This window comes from Mustela lutreola, chromosome 8 (assembly GCF_030435805.1).
Source record: "Mustela lutreola isolate mMusLut2 chromosome 8, mMusLut2.pri, whole genome shotgun sequence".
NCBI lineage: Eukaryota > Metazoa > Chordata > Mammalia > Carnivora > Mustelidae > Mustela > Mustela lutreola.
This window is the reverse complement of record NC_081297.1, coordinates 124,491,293-124,514,136: the sequence shown is the minus strand read 5'-3', so window position 1 is coordinate 124,514,136 and position 22,844 is coordinate 124,491,293. Positions and strand designations below refer to the sequence as shown.

Sequence of the window (22,844 nt, the reverse complement as noted above, 5' to 3'; positions counted from 1 at the left end):
GGGTACCACATCAGACTCTCTGCTCAGTGGCAGCCTGCTTCCCCCTCTCTCTCTGCCTGCCTCTCTGCCTACTTGTGATCTCTCTCTGTGTGTCAAATAAATAAATAAAATCTTTAAAAAAAAAAAAGGATACACTCAGGAGAGCTGCTGGAGGATGGTAACCTCGTGGACTAGAGAAGAGTCTTCCCAGGGCAGGTTCTTCTCAACCTACCAGTCTGCTAGATGGCTACAGATGTGTGAGTGAGTCATCCAAGGTCAGGGAGCCCATACATTTATAAGCAATAATGAATGCTAATTGTTTTAGCCAGTAAGTTTAAGGAAGATTTGTTATGCAGCAATAGCTAACTGATATAAGTTACCTAAGAGAGAGGAGGGACTTCGCATGTTTCCTCCACTGCTATATCCCCAATGCCTAGAACAGAGTGTCATATCCACAGGTGCTTAATGTATGCATTGAATAAATTCCTGAAAGTGACTCTGATCATTATTATCATGTTACAGGGTCATAGTGGCTAATAAATGAGGAAATACAGGGGAAAGCATTTAGTGTTGTTTCTGGCACAGTGACTTCTCAATAAATGTTAACTATTAATGGGCTGATCAACAATGACTGGTTAATTGATTAACATACTTTTTATTAATATAAAACTAGCTGGTGAGTAATGCTGTCTAAGCCCAGTGAATGAAGCAATCCTCTGTCTTTTAGAAAACCTAACATTAACCACAACTTGGTTTTAGCTTGTAATGATAGAGAGTAGATAGATAGATGGGCAGGAAATCCAGAGGACAAAATTGCATAAGAACTCTTCTTGGAACCTGGAGCTTGGAGCTAAGGCATTATCCTCCTACTTTTTTTTTTTTTTTTTTTTTTTTTTAGAGATTTTATTTATTTATTTATTTGAGAGCGAGAGAAGGTGGGAGGGAAGGAGGGAGGGAGGGCACAGAATGAGAGTGAGAGGGAGAAGCAAACTCTTGCTGAGCAGAGAGCCCAATGTGGGACTCGATCCCAGGACCCTGAGATCATGACCTGAGCCGAAGGCAGACGCTTAACCCACTGAGCCACCCAGGAACCCCCTCCTACTCTCTCCACACTCCCCACCCCCACTTCCTCTCCTTTGCTGCTTTCCCAGCGCCAGGCCACCGTGTGTTCAGTTTCCTTTCTCCCCCCACTAGATGCTGGGAAACCTTCCTCTCTGGGGCACTGCTGGTGACCACGGGCTTAGGGGGTGAGCCTGGGAGTGGGACATGGGCATGAGGCCTGGGGTAACTCCTTTCTAACTGCCTTATGTGGCTGATCCTGTTTGCCTTTTCATCCTCCCCAAGCAGAAGGCTCACACTTTGTAATCTCTCAGTGACCTCGTTAGTTCCCAAGTTACATTTAGCCTCTAGAATGATGAACACATTGTACCTTCTCTGTGGGACTCATTATTTCCATTCTGGAGGCTGTCATTTATGAAATTCTGACTTTCTTTCATTTTGTATTTACACTAGGCAAAGCTAAGAATATTGTAATTGTCTGTGATGTTTTGAAAACATTTGTCACAAACTAAAGCCAAATGCTGATTAATGTTAAGTGTTTTTGAAGAACCAAGCTTTTGGCTCATTAACTGGACTTGAATGGCATTACCCATCAGCTTCAAGTTCTGGTAATTGCTCCTCGGAGATTGGTGCTAATTTAGTAAAAATGGTGCTGACAAATTTGTGTGTTTTCCCCACGTTGAACATTATGCACACATAAAGGCTGGTGTGAATGCCAGACCCTGAGTTAGAAGACCTGGTTCCAAGTTTGCCACAGTATGACCTTGGGAACATCAGCTAACTTTACCCAGTCTCCATCTCTGAGCTCGATGAGGTGATCTTCCATATCCTTCTTCTCCAAGATTCTCTGGTGTCACTATTATGTAGTTTGGTCTTGACTTGCATAATAAGTATAGATTCATTTCAGGAAAGGCGCACACACGAGCAAAACTGACATACATAGAATATGAGCAAAGATGTCAGTTTATTTCCTTTCTTCTCTGAATCTTTTCTATATTAAGAGGGGAAGAAATGTTCCCTGTTGGGCTTGCAGGATAAGCCCTTAATCAAATGTTACATACCATCTGTTTGAGACAGTATTTGGTAAGACAAACTTAAGTAGCTATAATCACTGTGGAATCTGAAACTGTTTCCTGTTATCCTGTCTATTTTCTGAAGCAGACGGGAGGTAGTCAGGCTTCCTAAGCTGGCACAAAACAGTAATATTCCAAGGAAGAAAGACTCTTGTTTTGAGACTCATACTTTGAAAGTGCTTATTGAATTTGCCTTTCTGTTTCTCCCTAGATAGTCTCCCATTTTTTTACGCTGCTTCTCCCCTCCCCCTCTGTATGAGAGCTATCTATGCCCTCAGCGTGGCTCACTGTCTTCCTCTCTGTTCCATTTCTTGGCCCAAGCCTTGGGGATTTTGGCATACATGTTGGTAATTCTTTCCTTGGCCTTAGAAGAAGACCAGACCCAGAGATGTCAATGTTGGCTCAAGGTTGTGTTGCTGGTTCATGCCAGAGGATGATATATTGTCATGAGGATTAGTTTAGACAATATATATTAAGTGCCTCATGTAGTATGGGCCCACCAGGTGCTCCCCAACAGGTGTTAGAATCACGGAAATACAGAGCTTAGTCTGGCTGCCGGTCCTGCTGTCTGTAACTATTAGTTCTGGAAATTTATTTCTCTCATTTAAAGACTATGAAAATCATTTCAAAAGGCTGCCCTACTTTTCCTTTGAACATCAGACACATTTTCTCAAAGGTCCCCTTTCTCTTTCTACTGGCTGGGTAACATTTTTTTTTTTTTTTTTTTTATTGGTTGGGGTCATTCTCTAGAGCCATCAGCCATTTCACAGGTTGGAGACATGGTGACAGCCAAGCAAATGGTGGAGATCATCTTGAGTTCACCACTGGTCCAGGGCCAGGGGATTGGGTTACTGGGATATGGGCAACCCATATATCCAATGCCTTTCAGGATATTAAGTGTCCTGTAAACATAGCTCCTTCCTTGGTGTCCCATGAGTGTCGCCACCTGTCAGAAAGCAGTGCCCCAGGCTGTTTACTTGATGTGGAGACAAGACACCGCATCTTCCTGGACCTTTCAACTTCTTAAGTTCTGATCCTGGACAGCAGTTATGCTATAATATTTCTGATTACCAAAGGTTGCTGATGGGAGAATGTGGGATTGTTTGCAAGGGTTTGGGGTCTGAATGTACAGATTGCCAAGAGGATAGAGCCTGATGGTCTGGTCTTTGGTGCAACGTCCTCTGTGTGTATGGGGAGAGCTAACCTCTATGCTAGTGTCTGCTCCAAAAACAAACTTAGAAGATGGATGCTAGGCAGACATCGCTATCCCTCACTCCATAGATGAGAACACTGAAGTCAAGGGTCAGGCCCAAGGACACCCTACAATATCTTACTGGAGGCAGAAATGGAATCTGAGTCTCAACTTGGGAGCTAGCTCTCAGTGCTGTTGCAGCATGCCATGGCCGAAGTCCTGTGGGGAGGCCTTTTACCCTGAGAGCCAAGATCTGGGTTTAGGTTATACCTTTCTGTTCTTTAACTTGGCCTTCCACTGCTGGGTCAGAGCAGCTCTTTGCTCTGACCAGTTGGGTTTTTTTTTTTTTTTTTCCTTAGGCTGAAGAGACTCAGCATGCTTCTTGTCCTCCCTCTAGTAGGAAAGGGAGGGGCCTAAGACCAACATGTGGGTCACACTCCACTCAAGACTATGAGAGTAGGGAATTGGAGTCTTTATCTTTTAACCTTGTCAAACAGACCTGGTCTTTAATGCATGATTTGTAATAATGGAGGTGATTCAGACAACCATTCCCTGTCAGGGGCCCTGCTGGGGAGGCAGCAAGAGGCTAGGACCTAAACTTTGAAGGCACAGTGTACTGATTTGAATCCCGACTCCATTGTTTTCTGGTTGTATGACCTTGGACAAGCACCTTAACCTCTCTGTAGCTCAACTTTCTGGTATGTAAACCGGGTAAGAAGAATTCCTTAGGATGACATCATTTTTGCAAAGTCCCTGTTACATAAAGAATATTCAGGAAATATTGGCTTCATCACTCCTTCTCACCCCACACACATGTTAAAAACAGCAATCATATTTTGAAGATCACATTAAAAGAATAAATGTTATGCCTAGGAAGCTAAGTGACTCAATAGCTAGCAGAAATTAGGTCTTTGAGGTTAGTAGCTTTGCCACAAACCAAATACAGATTTCCTGTTAATGGCCTTTAAATATATTAATGAGAGACTGTTTGTGCTGCTTGGATGGAAGGAAGCACAGTACCATATTTTGTGCCCCTGGTGTCCTTGAGGAAGTGTTGAGACAAATGCATCCCCATAGGGTATTGTGAATGGATGGATCTGTATTCTTCTTACACTGCTACGGTATTTGATCCAAAGGTCGGGGGGTGGGGGGAAACCTCTTTATATGAAAACTTGATGTATGCCACATCCTGCAATTTTAATTAGTGATAACTTAAAGTGATGTGAAGCTTTTTACACAAGAGTTGTATGATAAAGGATGAAGCAGTTTAAAAATAATTAACCACAGGGGCACCTGGGTGGCTCAGTGGGTTAAAGACTCTGCCTTCGGCTCAGGTCATGATCCCAGGGTCCTGGGTTTGAGCCCCGCATCGGGTTCTCTGCTCAGCGGGGAGCCTACTTCCTCCTCTCTCTGCCTGCCTCTCTGCCTACTTGTGATCTCTGTCAAATAAATAAATTAAATATAAAAAAAAAAATTAACCACAGGATAGATTTTTACTCGTAAAGGTAATCAGTTTAAAATGGTAACTGCCAACACTTTTTTAAAATTTTGAGATGATTGCCATTCACTGCATTTCTTTTTGTTTTCCTCCCCAAATCAAAAAGCAGATCTGTTCTCCGCACTTTATGGGCCACTATATAAATTGATTTAAAATCCCTCTATTTGTAGTACACTTAGGTTGGCGGTGGGAAGAGGAGCAGATACAAAGCTATGTGGCATAGTCTTGCCCTCAGTTTACACCCTGGTCAATCTTCAGATGGGTAATATCCCAAATAAAGCCAGCCAGACTATCCAAAAGAAAGTAGGCTACTCTCTCTCTGTTTCCATCTGTCTGAACGAGAAGCAAGCTAATGTTCAACCTAAAATTGAATTCCAGACTATTGGAAATAACTAGTTTTTTCCCTCCTGAAAGTCAGAAATCAGAGTGTTAATCAGTATTATTTTTAGAGTTGTATATTAAGAAAAAGTAGTTTAAATTCTAAACCATTATATCTACATATGTATATCTCAAGTAGAAAACCGAGTGAATTTTCACATCTTTATCTACTGGAAAAGTAGGGTTACCCTTGTGGGCTATGACATTTCCTAGTTCTCATCGGTGTACTGGTAGGTGCAATGCCCTTCTAGTTTTGGATGTGGAAGGTGATCGTATGCCCATCAACTGTGTTAATGGGTATATTAAACACCACTGAGGTATCTACAGGTAACAGGTATTCCTTCCAGCCATGCTTCCCAGCTATGTTAATAAAATATTTCATAAAATAGGAAAAGGATATTCCTAATGCACTAGCAACAGAGCATGGATGCCAAACTGTACTTCTTTTATTCATTGACTTATTCACTCATTCAGCCAAGATGTATGTTATACTCACTGTATAACAGTATACTCACCTATACTTCATGCTGAACTTTGGAGATAGATGTGATAGATGAACAGGTTAAGCAAGAGTCTTTGCCCTGTGTGTCATAGATTTTCAATGGGTCTGAGGTTAAACTTTAGGGGATCAAGAAATCCCTTGAAATTAAATCAATCATTGGTCTAAATTCCTGTAGATAAATTTTTCTGAGAAAAGGACCTGTATCTTTCATCAGATTATCAAAAGGATCAAGATCCCAAGAGGTTAAGGATCTACTGGCCCAGAAGGGAAGAAAACCCAACTATGGCTTGAAAGACAGCCATTGGCTTTATAACCCTGGTCAGAGCCCAGGTGGGAGGTCTCCCCATGGTCCCTACTCCAGTGCTTCACCATCAGTGTCTCCACTTCTGAGTCTCTCTCTTCTTGTTCCTAAGTTACTCTTTCCTTGTTTCTTCACTTTGAATTCCTAAATTCAAATTTGAATTCCTAAATTCAAAGTGAAGGGCTATTTGATCTGCTCTGTAAACCCCCATCATTTCCAATGGGGCAAGGCCTTCTTGCCAGAACATTTCAAAGGTTTTTGGCCGCCCATTGACTGCTTTTGGGACAAGCACCCATTCAGCTCTCATCAGTTATGCCAGGTTGAGGGGAGGTGTCACTGGGAACAGATCATGGCCACTGGTCTAGAAGGCCGTCTAGGAATCCTCCTGGGAGAGACTGTTGATGAGCATGTTTCCTGAGAAGTTAGATGCTGGTGTGACAGTCCCTGTTCTCCAGAATGGATGGATGGATTTAGGGAGATAAATTGGACCAATCTGTCCACTAATTTGCCAGATCCCTCTTGGAATAGGTTAGTCAGATGACTGGTTGTATTTAGGAACCATTGTTTGGCCATGGGATACAAGAAAGTTAATTGTCCCATGGGTAATTAGAACCAAAAACTATGGCCTTATTAGTCTTAGCTCAACCCAACTAACTAGTAATAGTGATTGTGAGAAGCACAGACACAAGCACAAAGTGTCTTTAATTCTGGTCCACCATAAACTCTTACTTGTCCCAAGTCAGGTACCAGGGATGTAAAGACAAGTAAGACTTACAACCTGTCCTTGACGAGATCACACAGAAATAGAAATTATATTATTTGATATAAAGACGTGAATTGAAATGGCAATTGGCTGGGAGCCAAGAGGCCCGAATTCTGGTGCCGGCTCTGCCATACATTGGTTTTGTAAGCTTGGCTCCATTATTTGGAGGCTCCAAACCATATTTATTTTAAAATGGAAAAAATAAAACTCACTCTGCTTGGCTCTATGGTTGTCATAGGGACTAAATAAGATAATACATGTGAAAATACTTTCTTTTAAATTGCTAAGGCAAAACAAGGCTTTAAAAAATTATTGCTTTAGTTTTGGGTATTATTGGCAGAACCAAACCATTCATTACTGGCGCCATGCTTGTTCCTATCATTAAATACATTCTTTGTCCTCTCAAGGTCTTTGCAAATAGGTTTAAAAGAAATCTGATCACGTTGGAAACATGTGTATTTTAGTGGTGTGCATTTGGTTTCAAAGAACATCTGATAAAGGCTTTAAAAGTTTAAAAGTACAAACTGAATATTAAAAGCGCCAGTTAAAAGTTAATGAAGCAGGGCCTATCAGGTAAGAGAACTTATTTACTAAGGGTGAGATAGTGCCTCTGTCTTTTGTAAGAATTTTCTAGTTCTCAGAATTATGCTAGAAATTTCCAAACAGATTGATTGGTATAGTGCCTACAGCCTTCTTAAAGCTATACAAGACTTTCAACAAGGGGCACACAAAGTTTCAGATTGTTTATGACTTTAAGTGATTTATTGATGCCAAGTAAAGTATATGAACAAGAGTTCCTTTTCTGAAATTAGTCTGGCAGGATGAGTTTGTGAGTTTGGTCATTCATACACCAAAGAAACAAGGACTTTCTTTTGAGGTCTTTTGATTCTCTGCATGTCTTTCATACTGTCTGGGCCATTGAGGGCTTAAGCTGTTTATGTTCTTGAGTATTACTGACCTGTCTCCAGGCTCCCCAGTAGGAGTAGAAGATCCTTGGGGACTGGAACTGTATTATATTGCTAAAAGTACGTATACTACTATAATGAATATCACATTGAGAAAGTATCACATTGAGAGTATCACATTGAAAAAGCCATATTGAGGCAGAACACTAAACAGGTGATAGTTTCCCATTTTTGGCCCTTTCTGAGTTCCAGAATCTTGTTGGAAATAGGTATGGTTTGCTGGATCTGGTATCTGTAGGTAGCACTTAAAATGGTTCCTGAACTTCGGGGTTGATGAAGCCAACAAAAGGGTATGTTGAAAATGACTAAGTCTGCCCATTGAAGTGAGGATCACACATAGTTTACTAATCATATTTGGAAGCAAGGAACCAAAAAATACCCATAGTGATGTTTCCCCCCAGTTACCCTTAACTATGAAACTGGCAGGGACATCTGGCAGTTAAACGTCTGCCTTTGGCTCAGGTCTCGGTCCCAGGGTCCCGGGATTGAGCCCAGCATCAGGATTCTTGCTCAGTGGGGAGCCTGCTTCTCCCTCTGCCTGCAGCTCTCCCTGCTTGTGCTCTCTCTGCGCACCTCCTCCCGACAAATAAATAAATAAAATCTTGAAAGAAAGAAAGAAAGAAAGAAAGAAAGAAAGAAAGAAAGAAACTGGCAGAAATGTTCAACCAACATTGTGGTTAAAAAAGTTGGGCTCTGCAGTCAAGCAGGCTTGAGTTTGAAGTTTAGCTCCACCACTAATTAGCTGTGACCTTGGTCAGTTTACTTAACTCTTCTAAGGCTGCTTTGCTGCTAGTAAAACGGGGATGATAATAATATGTCCTTGATAGGGGTTGTTGGGAAGATTATGAAGTGATACAGGCTAAAGTACTCAGCAGAGTGCCCGGCACCATGAGATGTGCTCAAAGTCTGGTAACCATTCCCATTAGCTAAGGGATCAGCCTTCACCCTGCTCTGGGCTGCCACCCATGGAATGGGCCCCTAATTGTCCTTATCTCCAGGGTTTGTGCTGGGTGTTCCGCTCTCGCTGCTTGCTTTATTAGTCACTATGGATTGTACTTCAGGGAATGGCTGCGTAGTGGAGGTTCCTGTCTCTATCCTGAGGGTCAGTCCTGTGTCAGTCATTAGGATATACACAGGGTCAACCTGAGTGTTCAAGTCCTAGGGATTGGAGGAGGGTGTAAGCCCCTGTAGGCCAAAAGGACTCACTTTCCCCTGGGAATGTGAAGTGAAAACAGATTTCCTGTCATCTCAGGGCTCATGACGCATAGCGCCATTAAACAGCCCAGCAGCAGAGGCTCTGGACATTCTAGTTTAATCACTTCATGCCCAAAGCCATATGGCAGAAGGCAACTTAACTCTGGTTATTGGAACTGCTCTATTAAATGACTGCCTTTTAATTTAACAACCATTAGCAGTACATAGATGCTGAATTCAAGTATGGGCTGAAGGGTGAGGTGAAATCTGGAATGCTCTTTGAAACTCTTTCCTTTGGAGGTTAGCCTCCGCTTCGATTGACGTCTTAGTGCGCTTTTTGGCATGAAGGATCATGGACTTCATAAAAACCGTGGTTTCTTATTGGGCTGGAGTACCAGTGCTGCAGCTAGATATCAGAATCCCACTGGGGGCCCCGAGGTTTATCCCTGATCTGGCTAGTTTGGCCAGGGAGAATGTTAAGAGAGAGAATGTGCATCATTCCAGGTAAGCTGATAATAGGTTGCTACAGCTCTGCTGTGGGAAAAGCCTAATTCTTGGGAATATGGTATCTTACCTACAGCTGCTGAACTAGAGGAAGATGGAACTCTCTTTCTATGAACTGATTGCCTGTTCTTTGCTGAGGTTCCAGACTTCTCCTGGCCTTCCCTCAGCTCTCTTTCCCAGCACTTGGCACACTAAGGACTTCTAGATTCAGGTCAAGGAATCATAGTTACATCTTGTCCACTAGGTTAGTGTTACACATGTGTCAGCTCCTCAGAACCCTCCGGCATGGAGAAATGGTGACAGTCTCTGAGAATCTTAACATAGCTTAAATATTTCATGTAGTCTGTAATGTTGCCAGATGGTTCGAAACCGTCTCACTAAACAGAGTCCCTTGAGAGTAGGGACTGCCCTGTGTTTGTACCTGTGCCATCAAGCCAACGGGTGACTCATGTTTTATGAATGAGTGGGTGGATGGGTGAAGCATCTGGAATGGGCTAAGGAAGTTACCTTAGTTTACCTTTGATGGAAGAGGCAGTATGGAAACGAATGAGATGGCTTGCCAGAAGGACAATAAATACCAACAAAGCAACATGGAGGATTAAGGGAAGGTGAGGAGGAGACCGCGAAGCCAGCAATAAGAATACGAGTTTGGTAAAACAGAAACTCACAACTCAAGACTGAGACACAAAGTTCCCTTCTGAACAAAAAGTTAAGCCTATTCTTTGAATTAAAGAAATCCTCTAACATCACCGATGGTCCTTTCTCTAGTCAAAATCCTTCCGTCTCTGTTTCAGGATAGTCCCTTTACTTCTATTCTGTATGTTAGCACATTTTTATCTTCTTTTGAAGGCAGTGAGAGAGAAAAATATTCTTTCCAGAGAAAAAGCACACACCTTTCCTCATTTGTTCATTAAAATCAGGATTTCCAAATCACATAGTCACAAATCCAAAGTCACATACCCAGACCACCCCATGACAGATTGCCCTGGAAGCAAGAGTGCCAATGAAAAAGTGAGGTGAATTCAGTCCTTGAGCCCCACAAGCTCTAAAGTTCCTATAAATATTTTACTACACTCTAATAAAGTCCCTGTGCTTCCCTAGGATGGAGGATAGCATACGTTTCCTCTTCGCTTTCAGCAGCTTCTCTAAGAACATAAGAGGAATTAAGCCTCAATACCTTGGTGGTGGCTGCTGAAGATTGAGTTTCAAACCATCAATTACTCCCAGCCCCACCTGACAAGTATTAAGTGAAGCCATCATGCAAAGTTATAATTAGAGATTGAAAATGCTGACCAGGAAGCTCGCAGGGCCTTACAAAATGCTCCCAGGAGCTTGCCCAATTGCAAAAGGCTATTGGGCGAAGTAATTAAAGTCAACCTGGGGTGGGGTGGGGGGGACTCTAAGAATTTCAGAGGGGGAGAAGGGAGTAATTTGGATTAGAAGCTTGTCCCCCTCAGCTTTTCCCTGAGACCGTCAGTGAAAACTCCCACAGCATTGGGTGAATGACATCCAGATTCTTTCTGTATCAGACCTTTAGGACGCAGAGCCAAGAAGCTGAAGTCTACCCAGCAGAGGGGCCGAAGACTAGTGCCCGTATGGGAATTGTTTCATGGTAAGAAAATGAGAGAGCAGGGCCCAAGCACATGCCTAAGTACTTGTGGGAAATGTGCTGCAACTTAGCGAGATGGTATGGTTTTCATTTCTCTCACCCTGAATGAGAGGCCTGTGACTTTCAGCGCGTTGGGTCTCTAAGGTGACACACAAAGGCTTGCACAGGACCAGCTGTGTGCTAGGCACCACAACGGCATGGGGACACAAAGCCAGGCCTCGCCCTCAGGGTCTCACAATCAATTGGGAGGAAGAAGACACGGAAAACAGGAAAGTGGGATGAATGTCAGTTGATTGGGATCGGAGGAGAGGGGCAGGTACAGGGAGGTAAAAAGAGATGTTTCTGTGTGGAAAGCGGCTGGCTGTGTGGGGCACTCAAGGCGGGGAGCAGGCTAGGTCAGGGGTTCCTCATCGAGACGGTAAAAGTTCAGCGGAGAGTCAGTATGGGAAGACACTGAAAAGGAAAATGGCTTTAGTTTTACCCCCTTTCCCTTTCCGTGGCGCCCTCTAGTGGTAGTGGCAAAAAGCCAGAAAAGCTTACATAAGGGATTTCTAAAATGTACTTCTGCGGACCACAGGGACGGTGAACAATTGATAGGACACCTCTCCAGGGCAATGCTGGAGGGGAGAAAAGCCAAGGCCAATGTAAAGCTCTTGACTTCACACCTTGGGGTTTACAGCCGGGAACGAACCGGCAACAAGATTTTCAAAAGGTTCACTCTTTGATAGCAGCACCATCAAAATGAGCCTGAAATAATGCACTAGTCGCATGGAGCCCTTACCCTTCCTACAAGAGGCCTAATTCTTCGTTTAGAGCCCAGGGCCAGGGTTTGGAGTGCTTGCCGTAGAGCCGTGTTGGGAAGAATGGTTGCACTGAGTGGTGAAGAGTGTAGTGATCCATTAATGATGTCTGCCGTGGTGTGGGAAGGGGTGGGTGGGAGCGCATGCGCCTGTGTATTTGCCAACCTTGGACTAGGGCATATTCTCAGGCATCTCTGTCTGCCGTGTAACCATAGCCTATAAAGCTAAAATTCATTCAATTGTAACTCCTGTGGTGGGAGATAATCGTGGTTTTGGTGACATACATAGAGAATTTTCACAGACTTTACCAATACTTTTAACTATGACAGACACACTTCGGTAAATATTAATAGTCTTGGGTTTAGACATATACACTCCACTGTGGAACAGAGATGATGTACTTGTTTGTATCCTGGAGTATGCATCTTTCAAGACCTTCATATTTCCTGTCTTCTGGTTTGATACTCAACAAATGCCATTCTCATGGCTAACCTGATTTCTTGCTTCTGGGAAATGAAGGATCCTGTTTATTTGAAACCAACATTATTGTTGCTGAGAAGCTATTTCTCCAATGAGGATACTAATAGTATCTCTTTGATAGTAAGTTGGCTTTTGGGGTTATATGCTAATTCTTTTCTTAAAATCTTTATTTATTTATTTATTTATTTGAGAGAGCGAGAACATAAGCAGGGGGAGCAGTAGAGGGAGATGGAGAAGGAGAATCCCTTCTCAGTGGAGGCTACCTGATGTGGGGCTTGATCCCATGACCCCGGGGACCATGACCTGAGTGAAGGCAGACACTTAACCAATGGAGCCACCCAGGCACACCATATGCTAATTTTTTTAAAGTGTAAATTGTAAAGGGGGTGATCGCTTTTGGGGATTTGGTTAATTAAGTTTGTCAGTTTGGTTACCCTATCAGGGGACACCCACCCCAAGAATACTTTCTCCCAGAGAGCTCTAACTTCAGCAATAATAGGAGGCAGCTGGTTTGCTTTTGGTGATTGACAGTTGTTCTCCCAGTGTTCTCAACAGCATTGATAACACAGCTGGTCACTCCTGCTCTTAATAGTAAATGATCTTATAGTTGGTGGCAAAGATGATTTAGTTATGCTGATAATAATATGGTTTTTTTGATAGCATATTTTTTTAGCTCATAAGCTCTTTGGGTTAAAGATGTGATTGCAGGGGTGCCTGGGTGGCTCAGAGGATTAAGCCTCTGCCTTCAGCTCGGGTCATGATCTCAGGATCCTGGGATTGAGCTCTGGGATTGAGCCCCGAGTCAGGCTCTCTGCTTGGCAGGGAGCCTGCTTCCCTTTCTCTCTCTGCCTGCCTCTCTGCCTACTTGTGATCTCTCCCTGGGTCAAATAAATAAATAAATAAAATCTTAAAAAAAAATGTGATTGCAGGAAGAGTCAGATTTGGGACACAGCCAAGATTTTGTTATTATTGGATTTTAATAGCCCATCAAAAACATTTTCTTTCTTTCTTTCTTTTTTTTTTTTTAAGATTTTATTTATTTGACAGAGACACAGCCAGATAGGGAACAAAAGCAGGTGGAGTGGGAGAGGGAGAAGCAGACTCCCTACCAAGCAGGGAGCCTGATGTGGGCCTTGATCCCAAGACCCTGGGATCATGACCTGAGCTGAAGGCAGATGCTTAACGACTGAGCCACCCAGGCACCCCAAAAACATTTTCAATGAATAAATATCATTATGAAAGTTAGAGCTTAATTACGTTCTGTTTTTAGCAGCATAGTAAGTAAAAAGTTAAGACAAATGGCCTTATATTGCAGAGAATTTAGTCTAATTGGGTACATAAAAGATGAACATAATAATAATAATAATACAAGGTAGCATATGCTTTATTACATATATAATTAAATATATTTGTTGGAGGTGCTCCTTCTGGCTTGCAAGAGCCAAGTGCTAAATTTTCCAGAGTTTCATAAACTGGCTACTAAACGCAGGCATTATTAAAAATTAAATTACATAACTTTAACAAAATTTATATAATTTAGAACAAAAGAAACTACATTAAAAACAAAGACAGTTAATCGTCAAAACTCATCATTTCCTAATCATTTTCCTACATTTTACTATTAGCTCTACTGGTGAAGTTATGTCTGTTTCCTGCGTTTAGTGACATCACATTGGTGGCTTGAAATCAGCGGTGATGGCAGTGTTTATACCGCCCAAACTGACAAAGTCAAAATGTCCTCCCTCTACCCACAGCGGGCTGTGAAACATTTTCCTACACGGCACTGTATATAAACACCGGGTAGGAAGAGCAGGACTGTCACTAGTCACTGAAGGACAAGATCACCTCAGGTTGGGAGCAAGGGAAGTAAATATTTTAAGTTGACTCTTAGTGGGTCAGGACCACCCTTGGGGACATTTAGAACCAGGACACATCACAGAATGCCCACATGTCCCCTAACGTTCCTAGACAGGGGAAATCAGGTTGACATGAATTTTAAAAGCCTCTTTGAAGGTGGAACAAAGTAAATTTTATAAAAAGTAACAGTAAGCCTAGGGGGATGGGTCTGCATGTGGGAGGGTGTGAGGTGCGGGAGCCCTCTTGCTCACTCTGGCCGGGGTTGGGGGGGTTGGGGGGGTTGGGGGGGGGTGGGTGTCATGAGACAGTTGAATAACGGGGGATGACCAGTAAGGAGTTAAAGGCTTTTCTGTGCCAAAAGCCCAGGGACAAGGGTTCCTTTGATCTTGCTGTGTAACTGTAAGAGAAAAAAAGAAATTGAAATTAAAGAAAAAAGGTAGGCTGATAGGGTGTGTTTAGGTGGTTCCTCAGAGTGGAGGAGGGACAGTCTTTGAACTAGCACCTGGATCATTGTTCTTTTCTGCCCCAAATCTTTGCATGCGCTTAAAAGCCTCTTAGGAGAGAACAGGACAGTTACAGGTTTTTAATCAAAGGAACTTATTCTTGATGTAAAAAAAAAAAAAAAGCTTAAGAAAAATAAAGAGCAAAGAGCAATAATGGCAGGAATAAGGTGACAATGGCAAGCATTAAGGGGTTTTGGAAAACTGGGGGAAAAAAAAAGCTTAAACTTTTAATAACTGGCCAGTGTTAAGCAGTAGGCCAGCATGAGGCAGAGCCCTAAGAGGACCATCACGGAGCATATAAGGAGGGGAAGACAGAGGCATAAGAAGACTCCAAGGGCACAGACAAGATCCCTATGTCACTTGGGGCTGGAGCTGATGTCAAATGAGGAGAAGCTGTGGATTGCATGAGAATCTCAGCTGAAATACAGGTTATTTCGTCCATGCTGAAGATCCCATTTTCTTACAATTCAGCAACTTGGAAATCAGGATGCATCAGACAATTGATGGTATCAAATTACTGTGGGTCAATGACAGACATGATGGTGGTTGTGGTATGTTTGGGGACTTGGCAAAGATGTTCATATCGTGGTCCTGTGTTGTTTAATAAATACCTATTTGTAACAAATAAATTTAACATAGGAAAACATGGTGGCATGCTTGAATTGGTGTTATTTTTACATTAAATGATGGTGTGTCTCATGATCAGGGGTACCTTATATTCAGTAAAAAACAGGTTAATTTATTTAAATTAACTTATTTGTTGATCTGGGTCCCATTTAGGCAGTTTTCAGGCTTCTCATGGAACACCTCTGTTGAACCAGAAATGTGTGACTTAGATGGGTCAAAATGATCACCCAGAAGTCACTATTCTGTGTTCAGAATTGGGCCCACCATTTACTAAATTTGGCTGTTTGTTTACAATGATGCATGTCCAACCGGGTCGTTATGGCTCAGGACTACCGGATACTAAATGTTATAATTACATGTAGATAGGTGAGTTTCTGGGCTTTTTTCTTAGCATCAGAGAAGTGAGCCACCGTCCCATCTGTCCTCTTTGTGGCACTGAGCTCCAGTCACTTGTATCGGACAGTGTCCTCCTCCAATGTACACAGTTAGGAGAAATCACCTTCCTTTGGTACCTTCTCCAAAATGGCTCCAAAAGCGGAGAGAATAGTATGCATAAAGGTCATCATCGAAAAGTGACATCTGTGTTTGGGGGATTGTGGGTCCATCGTTTGTCTGGAATGAATCGGGTTTGTGTGGGGGAAGTGTTACAGGTAAAGATGGTGAAGTAGGTTACTACTATGCATGGAGACAGGACAAAATCAAAGCACACAGGATGTGTGGACATTCACGGACAAATCACACAGAGACTCTTTTGTTAAGTAGGATAGGCCGGCTAATGGAGGGAATAGAAAGCTGGCAGTGATGCAAAATTCTTGGCAGTCTCTGTCAAAAATGAGGGCTTCTATTCCACGTACAAAGTTTTGGGGCCTAATCCATCTCACAGCTGGTGGCCTGTTTTCTTTTTCAGACAAGATTGGAGAGAGGAGGTGGGAAGCCTGTCCCCGATGGCAAAGCAGAGACAGAGGTAGGAAGAAGGAGATGCAGCTCATTTATTTTCCTTTCATTAAGCCCCTGCAAAAATAAAGACCGAGGATTTAATTGCCCTGTTTGCTTCTATCTCTAGAAAAGCTGAAGTAGTAATTGCATTAACTTGTTACGAAGCTTTGCTCTTATGGGGTAATATAATTTTGACTACTGCTTCCTAATTATAGGGTTTTCATCATTCTGAAAATCCCATTCAGCATGTGTTCCATTTTCACTTTTGGGAAGTGCTTTGTGGGAAAAGGGGGGCTGTGTCTTTGAAAACCCAGGCTGAGTTGAAGCTGAGTCTTGCCCCAAGCCATTACCTCCTGTGAAAAGCACAGCACTATGGTGATTTTTATCCTCCTTTGATAAATAATACTGTCAGCAAAGACCATATGCTCTGTCACAAGCTGGAGTTGGTGGCTCTGCTCAGCAGCGGATAATCCCGTCAAGTCAGTGATGGTTTTTATTGGGTGGCGGTAATGGCAGAAGTAATGATAGTCATTAAAATCTTGCTGCAAATGGTCTGGGGCCTTCAGACCACAGTTAACTCAGGGAATGTCAAGAACAGTTCACTCTCGAAAGCTGCCTGGAAGGGATTGCCCATTACACCCCCGTTCTTCCCAAGGAGAGCTTTATGTTTGAGATTACAGAGCCAGCAGCAGGCTACCACAGGCCTTGGGTCTTGACCACGTCCTGCCTCTCACCTGTGGTGGTTTTGATACTTCCAGAAGATCTTCGTTAGGGGAGAATCAAAGTGGAATTATACAAAACCAAGTTCATTCATGGAAAGGTGGTAGGAAATACCCTTGGGATATCCCATTCCAATTCAACAAATACAAACTTTCCTAGAGCTAGATGGATACAGGACGCTAAAAGGTTTGAGGGATTTGGAGAATAGAATGGTTCCGGTTCTATGAGAACTGTTTTCTGGGGAAGGAGGTCTCTATTCACAAGGAACTCTGTAAGGCAAGGCAACATGTGATACTAGTATCCATTAAGAGACCTGGACTGGTGAGGGGGATGTAGATTGGTTCAGACCACAAAGATTTGAGAAGATACCCCTGGGGCATAGGGGGAAAAGATTTGAGTTAAACTTCTCTGCAAATTCCTCCAAGGTGACCTGAACAAATCAGTTAATCTCCCTGTCAGTTTTTTTTTTTTTTTTAAGATTTTATTTATTTATTTGACAGACAGAGATCACAAGCAGAGGGAGAGGCAGGCAGAGAGAGAGATAGAGGGAAGCAGGCTCCCCGCTGAGCAGCGAGCCCAATGCGGGACTCGATCCCAGGACCCTGAAACCATGACCTGAGCTGAAGGCAGAGTCTTTAACCCACTGAGCCACCCAGGTGCCCCCTCCCTGTCAGTTTTATCATCTTTAAAAAGGGAAGGGCTTTCTGAAAGATTATTGATAGGGCAAAGAACACTCAATACATCTCACTGAAAATCTGAGATTTTTAACAAAGCCCTGAATTCTGGGTATGACCTGACAGGCAGAAGTGGGAGGAAAAGGAATTGCTGGTGGAGGGGACCACGTGAATAAGGACCTGGTATTAGGAAAGTGCTTTCCTGGGTGGAGCACAGAATTCATGCTGATGTGTGTGTGTGTGTGTGTGTGTGTGTGTGTGTGTGTGTTTTCAGGGGCTAGATACACGTGCTCTTCCTTTATGAAGATAATCTCCGCTCATTCTCTTCACTTGAAACAACCCTCTTAAAATATCAAGAAACCCCCATACATGGGCAGCAAATTTATTCTCAGAGTTTGGTTGCAGAGATATCTGTGCAAAGAAGGGAAAATAGATAATTTTTAATTTCTTGACTCATAGAGTCATGTTTGAATTGAAAATTTATAGCTGTTGCCTTAACTAAGGGAAGATGTTGTCTTTAGTAGATGGTTTGAAAGCCAACATATACATCTTTATAGTCTGGTTCTAACTCACAGAATCCTACACGCAGGTGCACAAACACTGGTAAAAGACTATAGGAAAACAGTCAGATTGATTTATTTTATTTATTTGCGAGAGAGGGGAGGAGGTGCAGGGGGAGAGGAACATGCAGACTCCAAGCTGAGCACAGAGCCCAGTACAGGGCTGGATTCAAAACCCTGAGATCGGGCGCCTGGGTGGCTCAGTGGGTTAAGCCGCTGCCTTCGGCTCAGGTCATGATCTCAGGGTCCTGAGATTGAGTCCCGCATCGGGCTCTCTGCTTCGTAGGGAGCCTGCTTCCCTCTCTCTCTCTGCCTGCCTCTTTGCCTACTGTGATCTCTGTCAAATAAATAAATAAAATTAAAAAAAAAAAAAAAAACCCTGAGATCATGATCCTGAGATCAGTCATGACCTCAACTAAAATCAAGAGTTGATTGCTTAACCAATGAAGCCAACCAGAGGCCCAGAAAACAGTGAGATTTAGTATAAAAATTAGACTAAATAGAATTTAGTTAATGATATTATTATCTTACACCTATTTCATGCTTTATAAAGTATTTTTTTCATTACCTCATTTTATGTTCACCACTAACTGGGGCAGGGCATTTCCAATATTACTCTGTTCATTTTCCAGGTGTGGAAATTGAGGGTCCAGGAGATCATGTGACGTGCTGTAAATAGCTACACCCAACAAGTACTAGAATTGAGCTTAAAGAGTTCCAAAGAGTCTTGCTCCAGGGTTCTTTCTAGCACGTTGTGTAGTCTTAAGAGGCTGCAGTCTGGGGTGCTTGGGTGGCTCAGTGGGTTAAAAGCCCAACTCTTGATTTTGGCTCAGGTCATGACCTCGAGCCAGCCTCCCCAGCCCCCATTCTGTGCTGGGTGTGGACCCTGCTTTCTCCATCTGCCCCTCCCCCCCGCTTCCTCTCCTGGGCTCACACCTCCTCTCTTTAAAAATAAAAACAGAAACAAAAACAAAGAGAGAGGGTGTAGTCATTCCCCTCCTCTTATTTAAAATAAATAAGAAGGGGACAAAATGTTTTGAGGAAATAGGTCCGCCCAGAAAGTTGAAGGGAGGCATTCAGGATTGCAGGTTTGATGGCCCCATTGGACCTCAAACCCAACTCTCTTAGCTTCTTGCCCAACGCCCTTTTCCTAACTCAATGCCCCTGGGTCAAGGGTTTGAACTAAAGGCATCGCAGAATTTTTTTCTCATGGTATTGACCCCATAATGATGAAGGATAGTTGGAAAGCAGGCATGTGGGAACAGCCACAGGCCCCCCACCCCCACCCCCAGGAAACCAGCTTTAAAAGGATTTGACCCTTCCCCCATGTGACAGATAGGTGACAAAAACCTGGTTGGATGGCAGGTGCAGGGAGGGTTCATCAGATTGAAACAGCCTGACAACAAGCCCATAAAAACCCTAGACTGAGAAACTCGGGTGGCAGGTGGCGACCCTCTGGGACCTCCCTTTTGAGGGAAGGGGAAGGTTTGTGCTGTCACTGCTATCTCTCAATGAGTGTTTCTCTGCTGCCTGCTACTCTTGTCTGGTCTACCTCTTCATTCTTCAGAGGGGTGTGACCAAGAACCAGGCGCACCAGCAATAAGACAGTGTTGCTAGGAATGTCATGCGGTAAAATTTCTATGGGCAATTTTAAGGAAGATAAATGAGAGCTAAAATGTATGACATGCTTACTCCACGTTGAACCTTTTACGTGAATCAGCTCATTTAAATCCTTCCAAATACCCTCCCTGGTAATGGTGAGGATTACTTTATTTTGTTCCTAGAGAAACTGAGGCACAGAGAGGTTAAGTAATCAGGTCACGGACACACAGCCAGAAAATGGCAGGCCGGGATGCAGATCTAAGTAGTAAGTCCCTGGACCCTGACCCGCAGGCCCTCGGCTATTAAGCCAGAATATATCAATATTTGGAATTCAAAACTGAAAGGAAGTCCCAGCGTAGGAAACCCTTTTAACAAATGGAGTAAATTAATAATACAAAAGCAGTGTAGGGCAAATGTTCAGACCAATTAAGCCTATAAAAAAATGTTCATTATAGATCATTTTATCTAGTCATTAGCTAAGTACATCCTCTACTTGGTTCCTAAATCCACAGCAGGTTTGGAAATTACATGCCATTTCATTTTTATTATTACCATTTTTATTCGATAGAGAGAGAGAGAGTGCATGTGAGCAGGGGAGGAGCAGAGGGGGAAGGAGAAGAGGAGGACTCTCAAGCCCACTTCATGCTCGGCAGGACCCTGAGATCACCCCCTGAGCCGAAACCAAGAGTCAGCCACTGCCATTTCATTTTTTAAAGATTTTATTTATTTATTTGACAGAGATCACAATAGGTAGAGAAGCAGGCAGAGAGAGAGCGAGGAAGCAGGCTCCCTGCTGAGCAGAGAGCCCAATGTGGGGCTCAATCCCAGGACCCTGGGATCATGACCTGAGCCGAAGGCAGAGGCTTAACCCACTGAGCCACCCAAGTGTCCCACTATTTCATTTTTTAAAAACACAGTCCATGCATTGCATTTTCGCTCATTCACATCACTATTTCTGTTACTAGTCTGAACCGGAGTGGTCCCTCCTGTCTTTAGAACACTAATCCAGGGCTCAGTGGGGGGAGCAGAGGGAGCACAAGTGAGCACTGTCTTCCGAGTCAGAGAGGCGTCTGGACACATGATCTTCTGCTCCTTAGGGTGAGACTCAGATGCCGACTATGGATTCTGTAGCCCGCACACACACTCAGGGATTCCTCTGGGCTTTGTATGTTTGGAAGCAGAAGAAGTGTAGGTTCCCCTTGCAAACAAATTTTACTCTTCGACTGACATTATGCACAGTGAGTGAGCAGAGACCTCCAGATCCCATGAAGCATTGCACTCCCGTGTAGGACCATCAAGTTCAGCCCTCAGCCTGAGCCAGGGGAAGCTCTCATGGGGAGCTGATTACTCTAGGGTCCTAGGGGGAGTGCAAATACAAAGCCCGCTAGAACTACGATGACGACGCAGAAATGGCACCCTCACTTTTTATTCCTTTTTGTCCCCTTATTTCCATAAATGCAAATTCTACCAACAAACTTAGCAGCTTCGTGGTAGTTCCTGAATTACAAGAAAACTCAAAGCCATGTGCTTTGCTTCTTATAAAAGGCAATGAACAACCTGAGGGGGTCACACCTTTACAGCTACATTTGTCTTCCCTTTCCAAGTAATTAAAAGTGGGCAGCAGCAGCAGCAGCAGTAGTAGTAGTAGTAATAATGATAATAGGTTATTGCTTATTTAGTTCTTGTGATGTGGCGGGTCTGGTAGACCATGATCTCATTTCCTCCTTACCGCAGCCACAAGAAGTGGATGTCATTGCCTTGAGAACTGGGACAATGGTCATCGACGTGTACTAGCTATTGGGACTTAGCACTGAGACCCCCTGTGTCAATATGACTCAGTTATTTGTTCCATGATAACTTTGCCTGGGAAAGGTAAGAGTATAAACCAGTAAATAAGTTCTCTGTTCGCTTCTGGAAATTCCTGCAGATAACTTACCCAAGATAACAGTCTCTTCACTCTGAGCAAATTTCTTTTTCTCCTCAAAGCACAGTTACCCTTCAAGACTTGCTTTAAGATCTTCACCTCACTGTATTCACTAATCCTAACTTATAATGTCAGGATCTTAGCCCAATTCTGGGCAAGTCCTTCTTTGAAAAGACTCACTTGAAGTCCCTTGAACCCAGACCCCCAAGCCCTATAAATAGCCTCCTCTAACCTCCCTTTCCTGAAATGGTAAGATTTTGTCAAGGCGATGTCTCCTATATTCAATTAACTGGTAACATTTCAGCGAGTTCAGTAATTCTTGTTTTACAAATGAACAGGGGAAGCCTAGAGAGTTTCAGTAATTCTTCCTACTTTATCCACTTAGTTAAAGGGTTCCTATCCGGGGCTATTTGACCCCAACCCTTGCTACCCTGGCTTTCAGTTGAAATAAAAGTCCAGTGTTTTCAGTTTTATCTCCGAACATATTTGACTTTCTAAAATTAAAAAAGACAAAAAAAATCAAGCAATGGTCCAGTCTACCGCCCTGTGAAAGGTCGTTGCTGTGTGACCTTGTGCATTTAATTAGCCATAGACATTTAACATCACATTTCAAAATAAACCATAGCTGTGATAACCTACCAACATTCTCTAAATGAAGGGTGTAAGTCAACAAGAGCCCAGTGGGCTGGACTTATAATCGGTGTGACTTATAAACTGTTAGCAAATTACTCTGCTGGTCTGTTAGTTTCCAAGGGTTGCCATAACGAACTACCACAAAGTTGATGGCTTCAAGCAACAGACATGTATTCTCTCATAGTTCTGAAAGCCACAAGTCCAAAATCAAGGTGTCGGCAGGGTCAGGATCCCCCTGGAGATTCTAAGGGAGAATCTGCTCTGTGCCTGTTTTCTAGCTCATGCTGCCTCCGTTAACCCTTGGCAGTCCCTGTCTGGGGCTTCATAACCCCAGTCTCTGTTTTCTTTTTCATGCAGCTTTCTTTCTGGGTCTCTGTGTCATCTTTTCTGTCCCTTATAAGGACACTTGTCATTAGATGTAAGGCCCACCCAAATCCAGAATGAGCTCATCTAGGGAACCTTATCTTGGTCATATCTGCAAAGGCCTATTTTCCAAATAAGTTCACATTCT

General features: G+C 43.2%; 1 long non-coding RNA gene across 1 annotated transcript in view; it reads left to right on the top strand.

Annotated features, from left to right (window-relative positions):
- LOC131839262 (uncharacterized) overlaps positions 1 to 22,844 on the top strand; it is a 90,967-nt gene that overhangs the window by 7,498 nt on the left and 60,625 nt on the right. Inside the window, exon 2 of the long non-coding RNA XR_009356890.1 lies at positions 16,192 to 16,248. This is a non-coding gene — a long non-coding RNA (uncharacterized LOC131839262). The remainder of the gene's footprint in view (positions 1 to 16,191; positions 16,249 to 22,844) is intronic.